At 38.8% G+C, this 14,758-nt stretch overlaps 1 protein-coding gene across 5 annotated transcripts in view; it reads right to left on the reverse strand.

Moving 5' to 3' along the window:
- LOC129727715 (insulin-like growth factor-binding protein complex acid labile subunit) overlaps positions 1-14,758 on the reverse strand; it is a 472,653-nt gene that overhangs the window by 48,593 nt on the left and 409,302 nt on the right. For all 5 annotated transcript variants that reach the window (XM_055685798.1, XM_055685799.1, XM_055685796.1 and 2 more), the window contains one exon: positions 9,830-10,448. The gene's annotated coding sequence lies outside the window, so the exon portion shown is untranslated. The remainder of the gene's footprint in view (positions 1-9,829; positions 10,449-14,758) is intronic.

Consider the following 14,758-nt stretch of genomic DNA (forward strand, 5'->3'; position numbering starts at 1 on the left):
TTTGGTCAATAAACCTGACGGGATAATAGAGCCGATCCATGATAACTGAAGTTTGTGAGAAATCACTTGTGGTTATCCCCAAGATTTCTCGGATGATTAAAGCCGAAAAGCTCCCCCCCATTAATATATTGATCATATTAAAGACAATTTTAGAGCTAGTTGCAAAAGGCCAGCTGATGGAATATTTAAATACCAATGATTTGCTAATCCCAGAGTAATAAGGTTATCGAGAAGGGCACTCTTGTGAGTCTGCATTAAATCTGGTGTTAGCAAAATGAAAAGAAAAAATCGAGCATAAAGAAACTATTCTTGCTGTATTTTTGGATCTAAAACGCGCATTTGAAAAAAAATCTAGGCCCCTATTGTTACAAACATTGGAGCACTTTGGTATCGTATGAACGGCATAAAAATGGCTTGAAAGCTACTTGTGTGCTAGAATTCAGAAGACTCGTTTTAATGATTTTGAATCGGATTCCATTGCCAATACACTTGGTGTACCGCAAGGAAGTGTTTTAGGGCCCATTTTGTTAATAATTTAATATTAATGACATAATATTAATGACATGAAGCGAGTTTTGCGGTTTGGCGATATAAATTCATTTGCCGAAGACACTGTTCTGTTCATTGCAACGAAAATCCCAAACAATGTTGTTGTACTTTTAAATCAAGAGTTACATTATTTGGCAAATTGGTTGAATTTTAAACAGCTTAAAATAAGTAGGCGTAAACATTGTAATTGATGGTGAGGCGATTTATCGCGTAAATGAATTAAAATATCTTGGAGTTATTTTTGATGACAAGTCAACTTTCAAGTTTCACATAGAAAATGTCATCAAGAAAATGGCGAAGAAATACGGTATCTTGTACCGTTTGAAAAATGAATTGACTGTTAGTAGTAAATTTAGTCTTTATAAGTCAATAATCTTCACTTTATAAGTCCATACTATTTCTTTCAAACAAAACACAAATGTTGAGACTGCAGCGTTTCTATATAAAATGTTCATTGATATGCTGCCTCGCTATTTATGTGATCGAAATGGTAGAAGAAGTGATTCTCATAGGTACAACACTAGAAACGCTGATGATGCTAGAACACCACAATTTTTAATCGGAATATCACAGAATTCTGCGTTGTTCAAAGGAATTAACTTTTTCAATTCGATACCAAGATAGGTATTTATTTGTATTTCACACATTAACATGTGTCTTGTAGACAGATTATATAGAAATTTTTGTAAAGTAATGACGAAGATTGTAGAATTTAAATTTTTTCTTTAATTTATTGGGTACATTAAGTTATTATGTTTATTGATGATGATATATATGATAGCAATTGTAAGGAGAAATCATGTCCAAAATGAATCATTTTTTAAAACTATTTACTAATAGTAATATTTAAAAATCTCATTGAGAAATTTCGCATATAAAAATTGTTTCAATCATGGTACATTTTCGGATTGTTTCGATCATGATACATTACCTTATGGGTATTCTTTTGAAAGGTTACTATATCTTTATTAATAACCATTCCGTTATTTATTTGTCAACTGGACCATCATCATCATCTGAATGAATATTAGAGTGGCCATTTTTGTAACATCATGCGATTTCGATGAGCGCCGGGTGGAAAAAGTTTCCTTTTTACTCCAAAAATAAGCCAAAAATTATTAAGAACTTTTTGTATGGATTTAATGTTATTTTCAGTATTATTATTATTATTATTATTTTCTATGAAACAGTTCAACACTAGTGATCTGAATGCACCAAGACGGTGAATTTTATCAAATACCCCGGACGAACACATACGATTCGCATAGATTCTCTAGGATTCCTCACATTGGATTCGTGAGCGTCCTTGAAAATATTTCTTACACAGGATTCTCTGCGTGTTAGTAAGGGACGGTCGGTAGATTTCCTGTTGATCGAATAGCAATTCTCATGAGTTTCGATGAAAGTGCAAAGTTCTTGGGCGCGCTTAAAACTGATTCAAGCTACGGCAAAAATATCGCCTAAGAAGTTCAGAATCTATCGGATTGAAATATTTCGGAAAAGTTTCGAAAACTAACCAATATTACTTGTCCTCTTCATTTCTATGAACTTTTATGCAGAATATATTACATTGCAAGAGCACCGAACCATAAACACTTTTCTTTAACCGTTTTACAAGAGCATCAAACGAAATCAACTCATTCACAGCCAATCAACTCACTCACAGCTTCAATGATCTAAAAGTTCTGATCATTGACCATAAATTGCATTCAAGACATGCCCCTGTTGGTAGTCAAACTTCACATTCAGGTGTTTTTCGGATGTACGAGTGCTGTCTAATGTATTAATCAAGATATGAATTCTCTACGTGATTCTTTCGCTTATGCCGAAATTGATAGTCGTCTCAGACGCTGTAACTGAAAAGATGAAGAATCGCTTGTGGTATTTAAGCCCAGAATAAGTTGGATTGGCCTGATATCCCGTTTGAAATTAAACAAAAATGATCAGGCGATTAACAGCGAATGGTCCTTAAGGTGAAACGGTATTGAAACCACAAATAACCAATTTCGAATCCCCACTTCGAATTTTTAGAAGCACAAGACTCGGAAATAGATAATGCATTCCCTGTGAAAACGCTATTCCATGTTTGCTTCACCGCAGCAAACATGAAATAGCGTTTTCACAGGTGACGCATTAATTGTTACCGAGTCTTGGGCCTTTGAAAATTCAAAATGGTGACTGGAAGTCGGCCATTTTTGGTTTTAATACTTAATGTTAAATTTATGAAAAATTCTTACCGTTTTTCTAATAATTATGTCGAATTTCAGTTTATATTGCATGTTGTTGATTTAAACCGAAAAAATACACACCTTATTAAAAATACAAACTTTTTAACAAACACCAAAAGTTATAGATTTTTTTTTAAACTTAAATTAGGGTGATAATATTACTGTTTTATAAAAATTCAAGTGAATTTGAATAAGTTTATCGAGAGATTGAAAAAAGAAAAATACTCCATACAATTTTCATGTAAATCGATTTCTCAAATATAAGCGCTTTGTCCATTAAATCAACTCCGATGAACTTCAAATTTTCGTGGCTTATTGTAGAGGTCAAAAGGAAACTTTTTCAGTCCAGCGCTCATTAAGATCGATAGTTTCAAAAACGGTCATATAAAATATGGCCACTCTAATGAATATGTAAATTCTGATAAAAAACCGTAATTTGTGGATGACGCCAATCATTGGATGGTGACTTTATATTACGATTATCAAATTCAATTTCCACTGTATATTTTTCCGAAGCATAAAATTATTATCTACCACTGCGCTGAAAGCACTCTACCGATCAAACAAACCGTTTTGGTTCTAAAAATAGTTATATCAATAATAGGCCCATAGAAACATCTGTACAAAGTTTCAGTTTGACCAAAAAAGGTCGATTAAAATGGTTGCCTCATGTTGTGTGGAATTGCACTAATCTATTTATTTATTTTATGCCATATTTACAAATAATGAGAGAAAAATTAATGTGAATTTTAATTTTATATTGTTGGTAAACGGTTTGGTAGTGTGTACCATTCATACTGTACGTGTACTTGCAGACTTAATAGACCCCAGTGTGGTTCGTAGTATCCTAACCAGTAACTGCTATCCCTGGTACCAGCGCGAAGGGGGAGGAAAGGTTCACTCCTCGGATGGAACCCCAACCTTTCTTTTTCTATTTGCGTCTGTTTCCAAGGCGGCCCACAACAGCGTTTGACTCGGAGCGGGCGGCTGAATTAAGAAATGTGTTGCCTCGAACGATATAGCCCATATGGGAGCAAACATAACTCGGAACATTCGGCACGGGCCTAGGCAACGAAAAACGGACCACGAGTGGAAACTCGGTACTTAGAACTGAAAGACGCTAAGTGCCTGAGCAAAACTCCGCAATTTCGGCATCGGGGAAACGGGTTTTTGTTAGCTGACCAGAATGCAAGATCGCGTGATCAACTGGAAGATGTTCAACGCGAGGATGTGTTTGTTGGGGAATAAAGATCGTTTCTTCAACCACAGCATCATCAACGTGCACTGCCCGCACGATAGTAGACATGACGACGAAAAGGAATTGTTCTATGCGCAGCTGGAAGCAACATTCGGCAGCTGCTCGTCACGAAACGTCATGATCGTTTGAGCATATGAGCTCCCAGGTTGATAAGAAAAGAAAGTATAGACTGGTGATAGGGCCGACAGCCGACAAAATGAGATGGAAAGGGAAAAACTAGCTTGGAAAAGCCATCCAAGCATCGTCACTAGAGAGAATGGAGCCAAATAAAGACGAGCTCGAAAGAAGTTGACCACTATTCTGAGAAGAAGAAACGCCAGGAGGATGACACAGACCGTGAAGAGCTGGAGCAACGGTTTAGGGCTAATGGTACGCGAAAGTTTTATGAAACGGTAAACCAATCCTGTTAGGCACTGAGTCAAGAAATGCGTAAATGCGAGGAAATAAACCTAACCACAAGCCGCAAGGTGATCGACATGTGGAAGCAGTTTTTCCATAAGTACCACAATAGCGGAGCAACGGGAAACGATAACAGTGTCCCAGTTCCTGATATCAAAGAGATCAAACGGGAAATCAGATCAATGGGTCACTAAAGAATAATCGAGCCGCAGGTAAGGACAGCCTACCAACAGAGCTCTATAACCACAACACTAGCAACGGCATTTTACTGTGTAATTTCCAGGATTTGGGAGGAAGAGAGACTGCCGGAGGAATGCCCATTCATGAAAAAGGCTATCGACTACAATGCAGCAACTATCGTGGCGTAAGCGTAGCGTAGCGTAAGCACGGTATATTTCGTAGATTGCAAACTGATGACTAACGCTTCCATTCGGATTGTATGAGTTACAATGTTTGGGAGTAACATTTAAACCAATCTGAGATGAAGTAGGCCCGATAGCCATCTTTGCTGGCCACGCCCATCTTTACCGTAGCTTGAGGATATTAGAAAGGATATTGATGATGTAACACTTACTTAATGAGAGGCCACCGACTCAGTGACACTCCCGTAAGTACTACGGAGTTGGATTGAGGGGGTTAGGCAGGAACGCAAAAATTATCTATTGAAATTGAAAAGCTGGCGAAATTCCATGCATCCTAAGCCTAAGAATTTATTAAAATACAGACACGCCCAACATATTTATAAATTCCAGCTAAAACCACCAAATTTATCATAGTACAGTTGTCGTGAATTCATGTCACGCCGCCACAAAGTTTAATCATAATTATTTAAACAATTTAGCTGAAACATATAACCAAAAGCTTGAAAATCGAAAAACACAAGCTCGAAGTACTTAAAGTGTTTAATTGATTTTTCCAATAATTTCTGTGAGTATTTATAGTCTTTATATATCAATATATGAAAGAAAAATTGACTCACTTCTCGTGAAGTTCTCAAAGATTAAGTTTAGAATTTCTTCATGTTATACACCGTTATGAGACATTATACGTGAAATTAATGGGACACCGCCGCTAATTTTGCTAACAAATCACATCAGTGAGCGCAACTGTTTGTGTATTGCCATCTATTAAAGAACTGCTGAAACCAGAGTAGGCAGTGTGGCTTTCCACTCGTATCCAAGTGAGTTTTAAAACTTGCTTGCTCATTTATTTTCGGTTTGCACGTTAACCCTACTAACAGTGCATTAAACTTGAGTTGGATTTTAGTTTGAATCCTGCATAACAACAATTGCATAAAAATCGAATTGCGATGAAATTCGCGCCGCGTCTGCTGCAACAGTTTGTTGCATTGTCCTTTGAAAGCATAAATTCGATCTAAAAACAAAACTCATCGCGTCACATTAACGCCTGCATCGTTGGATACATCGTGCACTGCATGCATTGCACGCATTTAAACTCAATCGATCAGAGTGTGCGGTGCAAAAAAATTCAAACTATCGAGAGGAAGCGGATTCAAGTTGGATTCAAATTTGGAAAAGTGTTACTCAGTTCAACTTTGCACGAGTTCATGCCATCACTGGCTGAAACTATCGATTTTTTATTCACACCAGAACTGCCCCAATTGTCAAATCATCTACCCGCCAGCGAACGGCGTTGGCGCTGTGAGCGTTAAAAACAATTGGTACTTTTCGTGACTGATTCGACTGTGCTCAAGTAAACAAGACTTAAAAATAAAATGATACTTATCATGCTCCGAACGATCCACCGATTTTCTTCTTCACTATGGCGGGTAGCAGGAGAACTTAAACTTTGGGATTCCACTAATTGTATTATTATTACATTCAAGAAAACTGTTTTTATGACTAAAAACTTACGTAGAGGCAGAACGCGCACAGCACTTAGTTGGCCTTGTTGCCAGCCAGCCTCTCCGACTACAATGCAGCAACTATCGTGGTACAGTAACTGTTCGCTAACTGGGCGCTCGCTAACTGAGACGATTTCCAGTTAAATAGGGCTTAGAGTTCCAAGCGAAGTGAAAATCTCATACAAAATGTTCTTTTTTCACTCTCGTGAAAAATGCAACCTGCAAAAATTTCACATCGCTTGGAACTGTAAACAAATTCGATCCAGTGAAATCGAAGGTTGTGGATCTCATCTTTTTCACTGGGGTTTACTTTTTTCACGCATGCAAACGGTAGTGAAAAAAGCAGCATCAAGCGAAAACTTGCGTACGTCTATATTCTGTCAGTTGCAACAAACTTTCATTTCGCTCGGAGTGTAAAGCGTGAATTTCGCTTCACTCAAACTGTAAACTACAGGCAGGTGAAATACCTGCGTGTTCCACAAACGGGTTTCACGACAGATTTCGCAAGCGAAAATTTACACTTTTTCACTTCGCTTGGAACTGTAAACTTAAAAAGATAACAAACGTCAATGACGAAAACGAAGTGGGGGCACGTAAATGTGGAACATCAAAAGATGATGCTGCTTCTTGTTGGTTGGGGGTTACCTTTCTACGTTGGCCTTCTCGTTTGGGGTCTAAACAGTTACAACACGAACAAAACTTTCTGTCTAGCGGTAGCGATCAACTTGAAAACTTAAATCTTTTATGAAATTGTCGCGAAGCAGCATTAGCCTACTGTTCATCGAAATCGCCCTCGATGTTTATTTACGTTTTATATGACATCCCAGTTAGCGAGCCGATTTCGATAACTGAAAAGTGCTCTTCGCCCAGTTAGCGAATAGTTACTGTATACAGTTGATCAACGCCGCCTGCCAAGTTGTCTCTCAAATTCCCCTAATTTCCAAAAAAAAGGATTCGCAGGGCAGTACCAAACGAGCGTCACACAAGCACGCGCTACTACGGATCAAATCTTTACTCTTCAGCAGATTCTTCAGAAATGCCGGGAGTTCAACATGCCCACACATCACGTCTTCGTGTTGAAGTCCAGCAGCGTATGATACAGTCGAACGAGACCGGCTATGGCAAATAATGCACGACTACGGTTTGCCGGATAAACTGGCACGACTTATCAAAGCTATCTTGGATCGTGTGTTGTGTTACCAGTGCGTATCAGGGACACTCTCGAATCCCTTTGAAGCGCGCAGACGGGTTGAGACAAGTAGACAGACTATCCTGCATCCTGTTCAACATTGCTCTTGAGGGTGTAATCCGACGAGTGGGCATCGAACGAGAGGCACGATTTTCAGCAAAGATAAACAACATATAGGCTTCGCAGACCTCGACGTTATCACGAGAAACTCTGGGTCAGCGGAAGTAATTTACGGCAGACTAAAAGTGGAGGCTTTCACAGACTTTGATCATGGATGCCGATGACTGGTAACCAGAAACAATAACACAAGTAAGGAGATCCAACAAGTATTCAAGCTAGAAATCGGGTCTACTTAGACCCTAAATCCAGAAGTATAAGGTGCCGCACAAATCTGACGATGTTAATTAGAGCACGGACTTGAAACCATGACGCTTCTCATGGAGGTCATACGCGCACTAGTCGTATTCAAAGTGCTGCGAACAATAGATGGTGGAGTACAAACCGAATACGGAGAGTGGCGCAGGCGTATGAATCACGAGCTATAAGTACTTGGAGAAATTCTTATTGAGCACCTAACGAAGGTCGGGAGCCTGCGATGGACTAGGTGGCTTGACTCGCGGATCTACAAGTGTCGAGACGCCTAGGGAATTAGCGACGAGAAAACACTGGCTTGAAAATCCCTTACTAATGATTTGTATGATGATTGAGAATGTGGTTCATAAGTAATCAAAAGAAACGTGTTCCGAGGACTGTTAAAACTCACTCATTTTTTTTAGAGATGACTGGACACACAAAAATTAATATTGTATGTAAGGTCTAGTTGCCCCATAAGACCCTATTGAATTTTATTGTAATCGGACTGTAAATTTGCCCGTTATGTATGAAAATGTGAAATCACATTTTGAAAAGAAACCTAATCCAAAGACTGCTTAAACTCACTCATTTTTCTCAGAGATGGTCAAATGAAAGGTTAATTACCCTGTAATAAGACTGTAACTTTGTACCGGAATGTGAAAATCACAAAACTTCATTACCACATAAACTAAACAAAGTAGGAATTAAATGAACGGGCTACCTCCAAAATTCTTAACCAATGAATTTTAATAATGATCTGACATGTGGTTCAAAAGTTATGAAAAGTAATGTACTCCGAAGACTTCTAAAACCAACTCGCTTTCCTCGGAGAGAGCTGGACCGATTTAGAGTCGCCACATTGTTATCAGAGAGCTAATTTATTAGTGTTGTATAAATGATCAGCAATTCCATGCAAAATATCTTTTTTTTTGTATCCGAGCACTCTATATCGTTAAAAGCTCTCTAACGAAATAATTTAGACCCGTTTTTTGTGTAGCCCTTAGGGTAACACTTTCTGTAACAGGGTTGTCCGAAAAATGACTGTCTAAATCTTCGAAAATTTGGAAATAAATTGAAGGTAGTTAATGGGCCTTCATATTTCTGATTTAATGGGCCTTTCATGGAAAAATATCAAATTGTACTTTGAATAACAATGACTATGCGAAAATTATGACACAAACTGTTTTTTGTCGTTTAGGAGGGTTCGAGACATCTCATTTGATATTTTACATTAAATATCAAATTTTTAATGGGAGCAAAACTTTTGACTTGAAAAAGGGTTTTTTTAACCTTAACCACCTTGCGTCTCCATCGCGGCAACACCATTTTCTTGCACTATCTGCTTCAATGTTTCGTGAAATCATCCTAGATGCTTTTAAAGAATTCTGATGTCACCACCGTCACTACCTTCACCTTCACTGGAGGTTTGTCAACAACCGCCACAGCACTACTGAAATATGCTATAAAATACTTTTCCTGCTCTTCAAAGCCGTGCACTTTCGTTGTTTTGAGCGCGAACTACAGCAGTTCGCCGTCCAGGGGAAAAATGGTACAGAGAAGTTTGACAAAATACTTTTCATGTCGACCTACTTATGTCGTGACTAGAATTTCTACAGTGCAAGTGTACAGTATTGTATCAACAAGGGCTTAAGTTTGCTTTTGGACTGGGACTATCTGAATATAGACACAAGGTTACAGAGTAATTGTTTTTGCGTACAGCAATGATCGGCTCCATAAGGAAATGTTTCGATGGCAATGCCAGGTACTCTAGCTTTGGTCGAAACCAATCACTTCTTCATAAAGAGCAAGCAATCAAAAGCACCAACCAATCCCATCGATAAACCGCACTCTAATACCGCAAAGAATATTTTGCAAAAGCCATGTTTTTGTGGTTCTCACACTTGCAGCCACCAGCAGAGGTATGTATACCCCGTCACATTCATTCTGTTCGTGTCGAACAACCGTCAACAGATCGCAATTACACTCACCGTTCTAATTCTTTATCGTTTCACAGCCAGTCGTCTCTGCGCTCGAGGATGCTTTCTCGTTAATTAAATCGGCACCGACGCTGTGCACTGGCCACACCGGGCAAAACCGTTCGAAAGTGCTTTTCTGGGCTCTGGCAGCAAGCAGCAAACGGCAAGCGCAATTCCTCGCCACTCGGAAACCGGTTGAGCTGCTCGGGCTCTGATTGCTCCGCTCCGATTCCGCCGTAAACAATTACCGGTTTGATAGGAGCACACTTCCGGTCATACCATTTGGCATAAAGCTGCCAGGGGGTCACTGCACTAGCACCATCCTTCAGTTGGCTGTTGGCAGCGAATGGAAAGCCGTCAGCGCTACTAACAATTGTACCGCAATGAGTGTGCTCTCTCAAGAGTGACTGGATAGCCGGGCTGCTTTTCGTATCGAAGCGAGTCCGTTGCCGGATGCCGGATTCACGACGGTCCCACAACGAGTGTAGATTACAGGTGCAAGTGGCCGGTGAGCAAATCACGATGCTCAGCTGGACTAAGAACTCGCTTGAAGTATTTTAAGCCAAAAGCAATGACGTATTGAATGGGTTCGGCTTAGAATCGTTGATTAAACACAAGAAACCGATGGAGGCTGCAATGAAACACAAAGTTTGAGGTTAGTTTGATTTGTTATCTAGTACAACAAAAAACTACTACTCTAACTATAAACCATGTTTTGGTAATGTAATTATTCGTTTTGACATTGATGTGTATTCTTATACGGTCAGCAAAAATGGTTCCTTAGCAGCAGCAACAATCAATATGAGGTATAATTTCTACCGTTGAAACGAACAACGCAACGTTGGCCTGCAGTAATCAACTTGCAGTAGTTCACATGTGATACAGATTGGCAAACAGTGTATAAAAAGCTAAACGTTTGACCCCTTTCGCTAACGATCAACTGACGGAAGCCAACTTCGAAGTGTACTTTCCGTAATGAAAATGGTTCCGTTGATTTCTTTGGATAAGTATACGTAAGCCTAGAAACTGAATGGTCTACCTGGGGCCTGTTTGCATTATCCCCGATGCCTCAAGAAGTTCTCTTTACTCTAGACACCAATAGCACGAGTGTCGGAATCACAGAATTCAATAACACAGCGAAATGAAAATGTAATTTAAGCTAATGGGAAAGAGATTAAGTTTCTATTATTATCTACTGGACACCAGTAGGATGACTCCGTGCTGGGTGGAGCAGTTGTGCAACGAGATCCACTTTGTGACAAGTCGGTGCAAAAGTTTCGTAAATGCAATTGGAAATTGTTGTGCGCCAGTAAATGGATAACTTCTAATCAGATACGACTTGTTTATGTAAAAACACAACAGATGCAAACAATGGATTGGCACTTTGCAGTGCTGTGGAATAAAGTTTACAGATCTCAGCGGAGCAAATTGATACCAAAATGACTCATTGTGAGGAGCAATTAAATGCGCTTAAACTGATGGTTTCGCCCTTCTTGGTAATCTTCTCGCTGCTCTTGTCTATACATTTATTTTTTGTCAAACAATCTTTATATTGAATTGAAAACTGCTTTCGGTGAAAAGCAATTTCCTAAGTTGCTTCCACAAAACTTCCCGTCTTGATTCATCCGCACCAAGATTGAAAAGTTCAAGTGGCTGGCTTCCGAATCGTTGGAAGCTTAATTTGATTGAGAAACACGAATTTCGACACACACACAAACGCCCATCGTTTCTCACCTTTTGGCCGACCATTTTTCTAACGCCAAATAACGTTATCATTCAACAACGATTATCAAATCAAATAAATCATATTTCCGAAACAACGCCCCACCTAATGCCGCAAGTCTCCACCGGACGGTGGCATTTTCCGGCATGGCAGAGGAAATAAAATACAAAAGGAAATAAAAGTATCTAGCGAAGCGGCTTTTCTCGTTCGCTGAATATGGCTTTTACTTTCTTAAATGTATTTTATTTCGCAATTGAATCGTCTTCATATTTCGCGGGGCGAAAAACCACGGTTTATGACTTTTTCTGCCTCTCCCCACGACTGGCGAGAAGCTCTATAAGGGACTGTTTTTTGTGGTGGGTGGAAAAACACGGTCGCTACACTTGGATAATGAGAAGATTTTAATGTCAGTAATATATTAGCAATCCGTTTCTATACTATAGCCATTTGGCTTTAGTGTTCAAATGAACTGCTTCGCCATTGTTTAATTCTCACTCTTCACCCCAAAGCAAGTTTAATTATATCAATGACTTGTTCAAAGCAAAATCGGGGCTTTCGGCTTTGTTCTCGCTAAGCACCACACAGGATTTAATTAAACTAATATTGATGAGAACAACGTTTATTGAAGCTCCGAACCGTTTAGCGTTTCGATGGGAGAAAGACCGTCTCTTTATTTCTAGCCGCTATCTACCCTACGTTGTAACAAAATTTATTATTTTTATAGCACGAGAGCTAACTTTGCAGTGCTATAATTGCATTGACATTGACAACGCTTCTGAGCATGAGCATGAGCATGATTGACCGCCCGCGGTTGCTACTCCGTTATTGCCAGGTCAGCTGTAATTACACAGAGAACCAACAGGTGATGCTTGGGATTAACATGCACCCTCAATGTGTAAAAACTGATGACCCTAATCTTTATATTAGGCAATACCAGCGCCGGCCGCATCCGAATGCAGGTCAAAGAAGGAGTGTGTAGGAATGTGTTGACGTGATACTCACTTTATTGGAAGCCGAGAACACCTCTGCACTTCCACGAGAAATCACTGGGATGTTGGAGAAAAGGCAAGGTATGCAGTAGGGTTCGTTTTGGCAAAGAATGCACTGATTTCGAAAGCCGGGTTCATAATAATGATATCGCTTCTATGAGTTTTTTATATATGCTGCGGAAATTATCACGCGAACCGAATTAAATCTGTTGTAAGATGTATCACCGCAACAATAAAGCGCACGCAAGAATTCCGGACCTATGGCCAAATTGAGACGAACTTGAATAGTCGGACAGATAATTTGACCTCATGGAAGATATCGACGCGGAGTCTCTAGGATTTCGATCACCCGGACATTTAGCTTTTTGTTTAACCGATCGAGTTACTACGTCTCTCTTATACTCTTCGACTATTCTTATATGGCGATACGAAATACCGCGAAAACACACCCGACCAATATCTAAAAAGGCACGAATGTTGAATAAAACAATAAGGCGTCGTCAACGTTAAAAATAATTAAAAAAAAAAAAAAAGAATAAAAAACCGAGATTACTATAAAGCCTCTAGCAAGTTATATACGAACTCAAGAATTTCTGCACACGATGTACCGATATGAAAGTGATCATGCTCCAATGATTCATAGCATAATCTCGTAGATACGCGTTATACACACAGATAACATTGAACAATATTCGTGAAGTTTTCTGAAAATTCGGTTTGTACGCGTGAATTAATAGGTAGAAAGTCCTATAGTTTTTCGTGCGTAAATGTGATAGTATGTCGGAAGAGAGATCAATCGCAATCAATACTATAATTTGAATTACAGCAACCGGCGCAAGGATAAAAATAGTAAAAACGCGGTTATCGTTTTCGTTGACGCTAGAGAAAATATACCTATTAAATTCAAAAATAGGTAGAAAGTCCTATAGTTTTTCGTGCGTAAATGTGATAGTATGTCGGAAGAGAGATCAATCGCAATCAATACTATAATTTGAATTACAGCAACCGGCGCAAGGATAAAAATAGTAAAAACGCGGTTATCGTTTTCGTTGACGCTAGAGAAAACATACCTATTAAATTCAAAATTTGGCACCATTCATGCATCCAAAGCCCAAAATTTGATGAAACGCATATAAGCATAAGTAACAATGCAACAACTCTAATCCATTTCCAAAATGCCAAAAAAAAAACATTATTGATCTCAACTTTTGAACCTGTGTAATCTTCGAAAATGTAACATAATTATAAAAAAATTGCATGGAAGCAACAATTTATTCAAAAGCTAGAGAAGTCATAAATAAAAAAAAAAAAGAAAAATGCAGATTATAAAAAACTATCGGATATATTTCAATTTAAAATTACAAAGTTTTCCAAATATATACAACACAAACGTTGAATCAGCGCGCGATTATCACCCAAATCACCTCTTATTTCTTAACGATTGTATTCAATCGTCATAGTAACATCTTTCTAATAGGAATGCAGTAAGGTTAGCGTATATGTGTTGCTTGAAAAAAGCAACTAGGGATGGACGAACGACTCACGAGTCGTTCATAAGAACCGGTTCATTTAAAAAAAAAAAACGAACAAACCGCTGACATACATGAACCACGGTTCCTTGAGCACACCAAAATTGATCGCAACTGAGAGCGAAGTTTACCAAAACATCACAATCAGGCAACTTCGCAAGCAAATCATTGTTTATATGAGCCTGTTCGCAGTTTTTATTGACCGGTTTAGAGTAGCTCTCTGAAATTTGCCCATCCCCATGAGCATTTACTTGGCACAGCACTCTTCAGCGATTATGTAACCTCGAAGAATTTTACTGGTAATAGCTGAAGGAAATTTTGAAAAAATGAGCACTTATCTTTAATATAAGGTCATCATGCCTGGCAAAATCCGTCGAATTGGAACACCAGCGTCTATAACGTGTATCATGTGCGTGTTGCGTGACAACCATTCACTGCTGTTCTGCACACACATACCTATACATTTTTTTACTATCACTAGTTTTATCGCATTATATTTGCTGCGATTTTCAACATAAACACTGATTTCTCACCTTCAACTCACTGCTCTAACAAATAAATTGGTTTGCCCAACACACTGAACATAAAATCTGCTTTTTAGCACTATTTAAAACATATATTTTCGATAAAAAAAAGCCCTCATCGAAACAACACTTGTATGGCAGTTGAAAGTGCTGCCAGCTCGCATTGACATTGACAA

This window comes from Wyeomyia smithii, chromosome 3 (assembly GCF_029784165.1).
Source record: "Wyeomyia smithii strain HCP4-BCI-WySm-NY-G18 chromosome 3, ASM2978416v1, whole genome shotgun sequence".
Taxonomy (NCBI): domain Eukaryota; kingdom Metazoa; phylum Arthropoda; class Insecta; order Diptera; family Culicidae; genus Wyeomyia; species Wyeomyia smithii.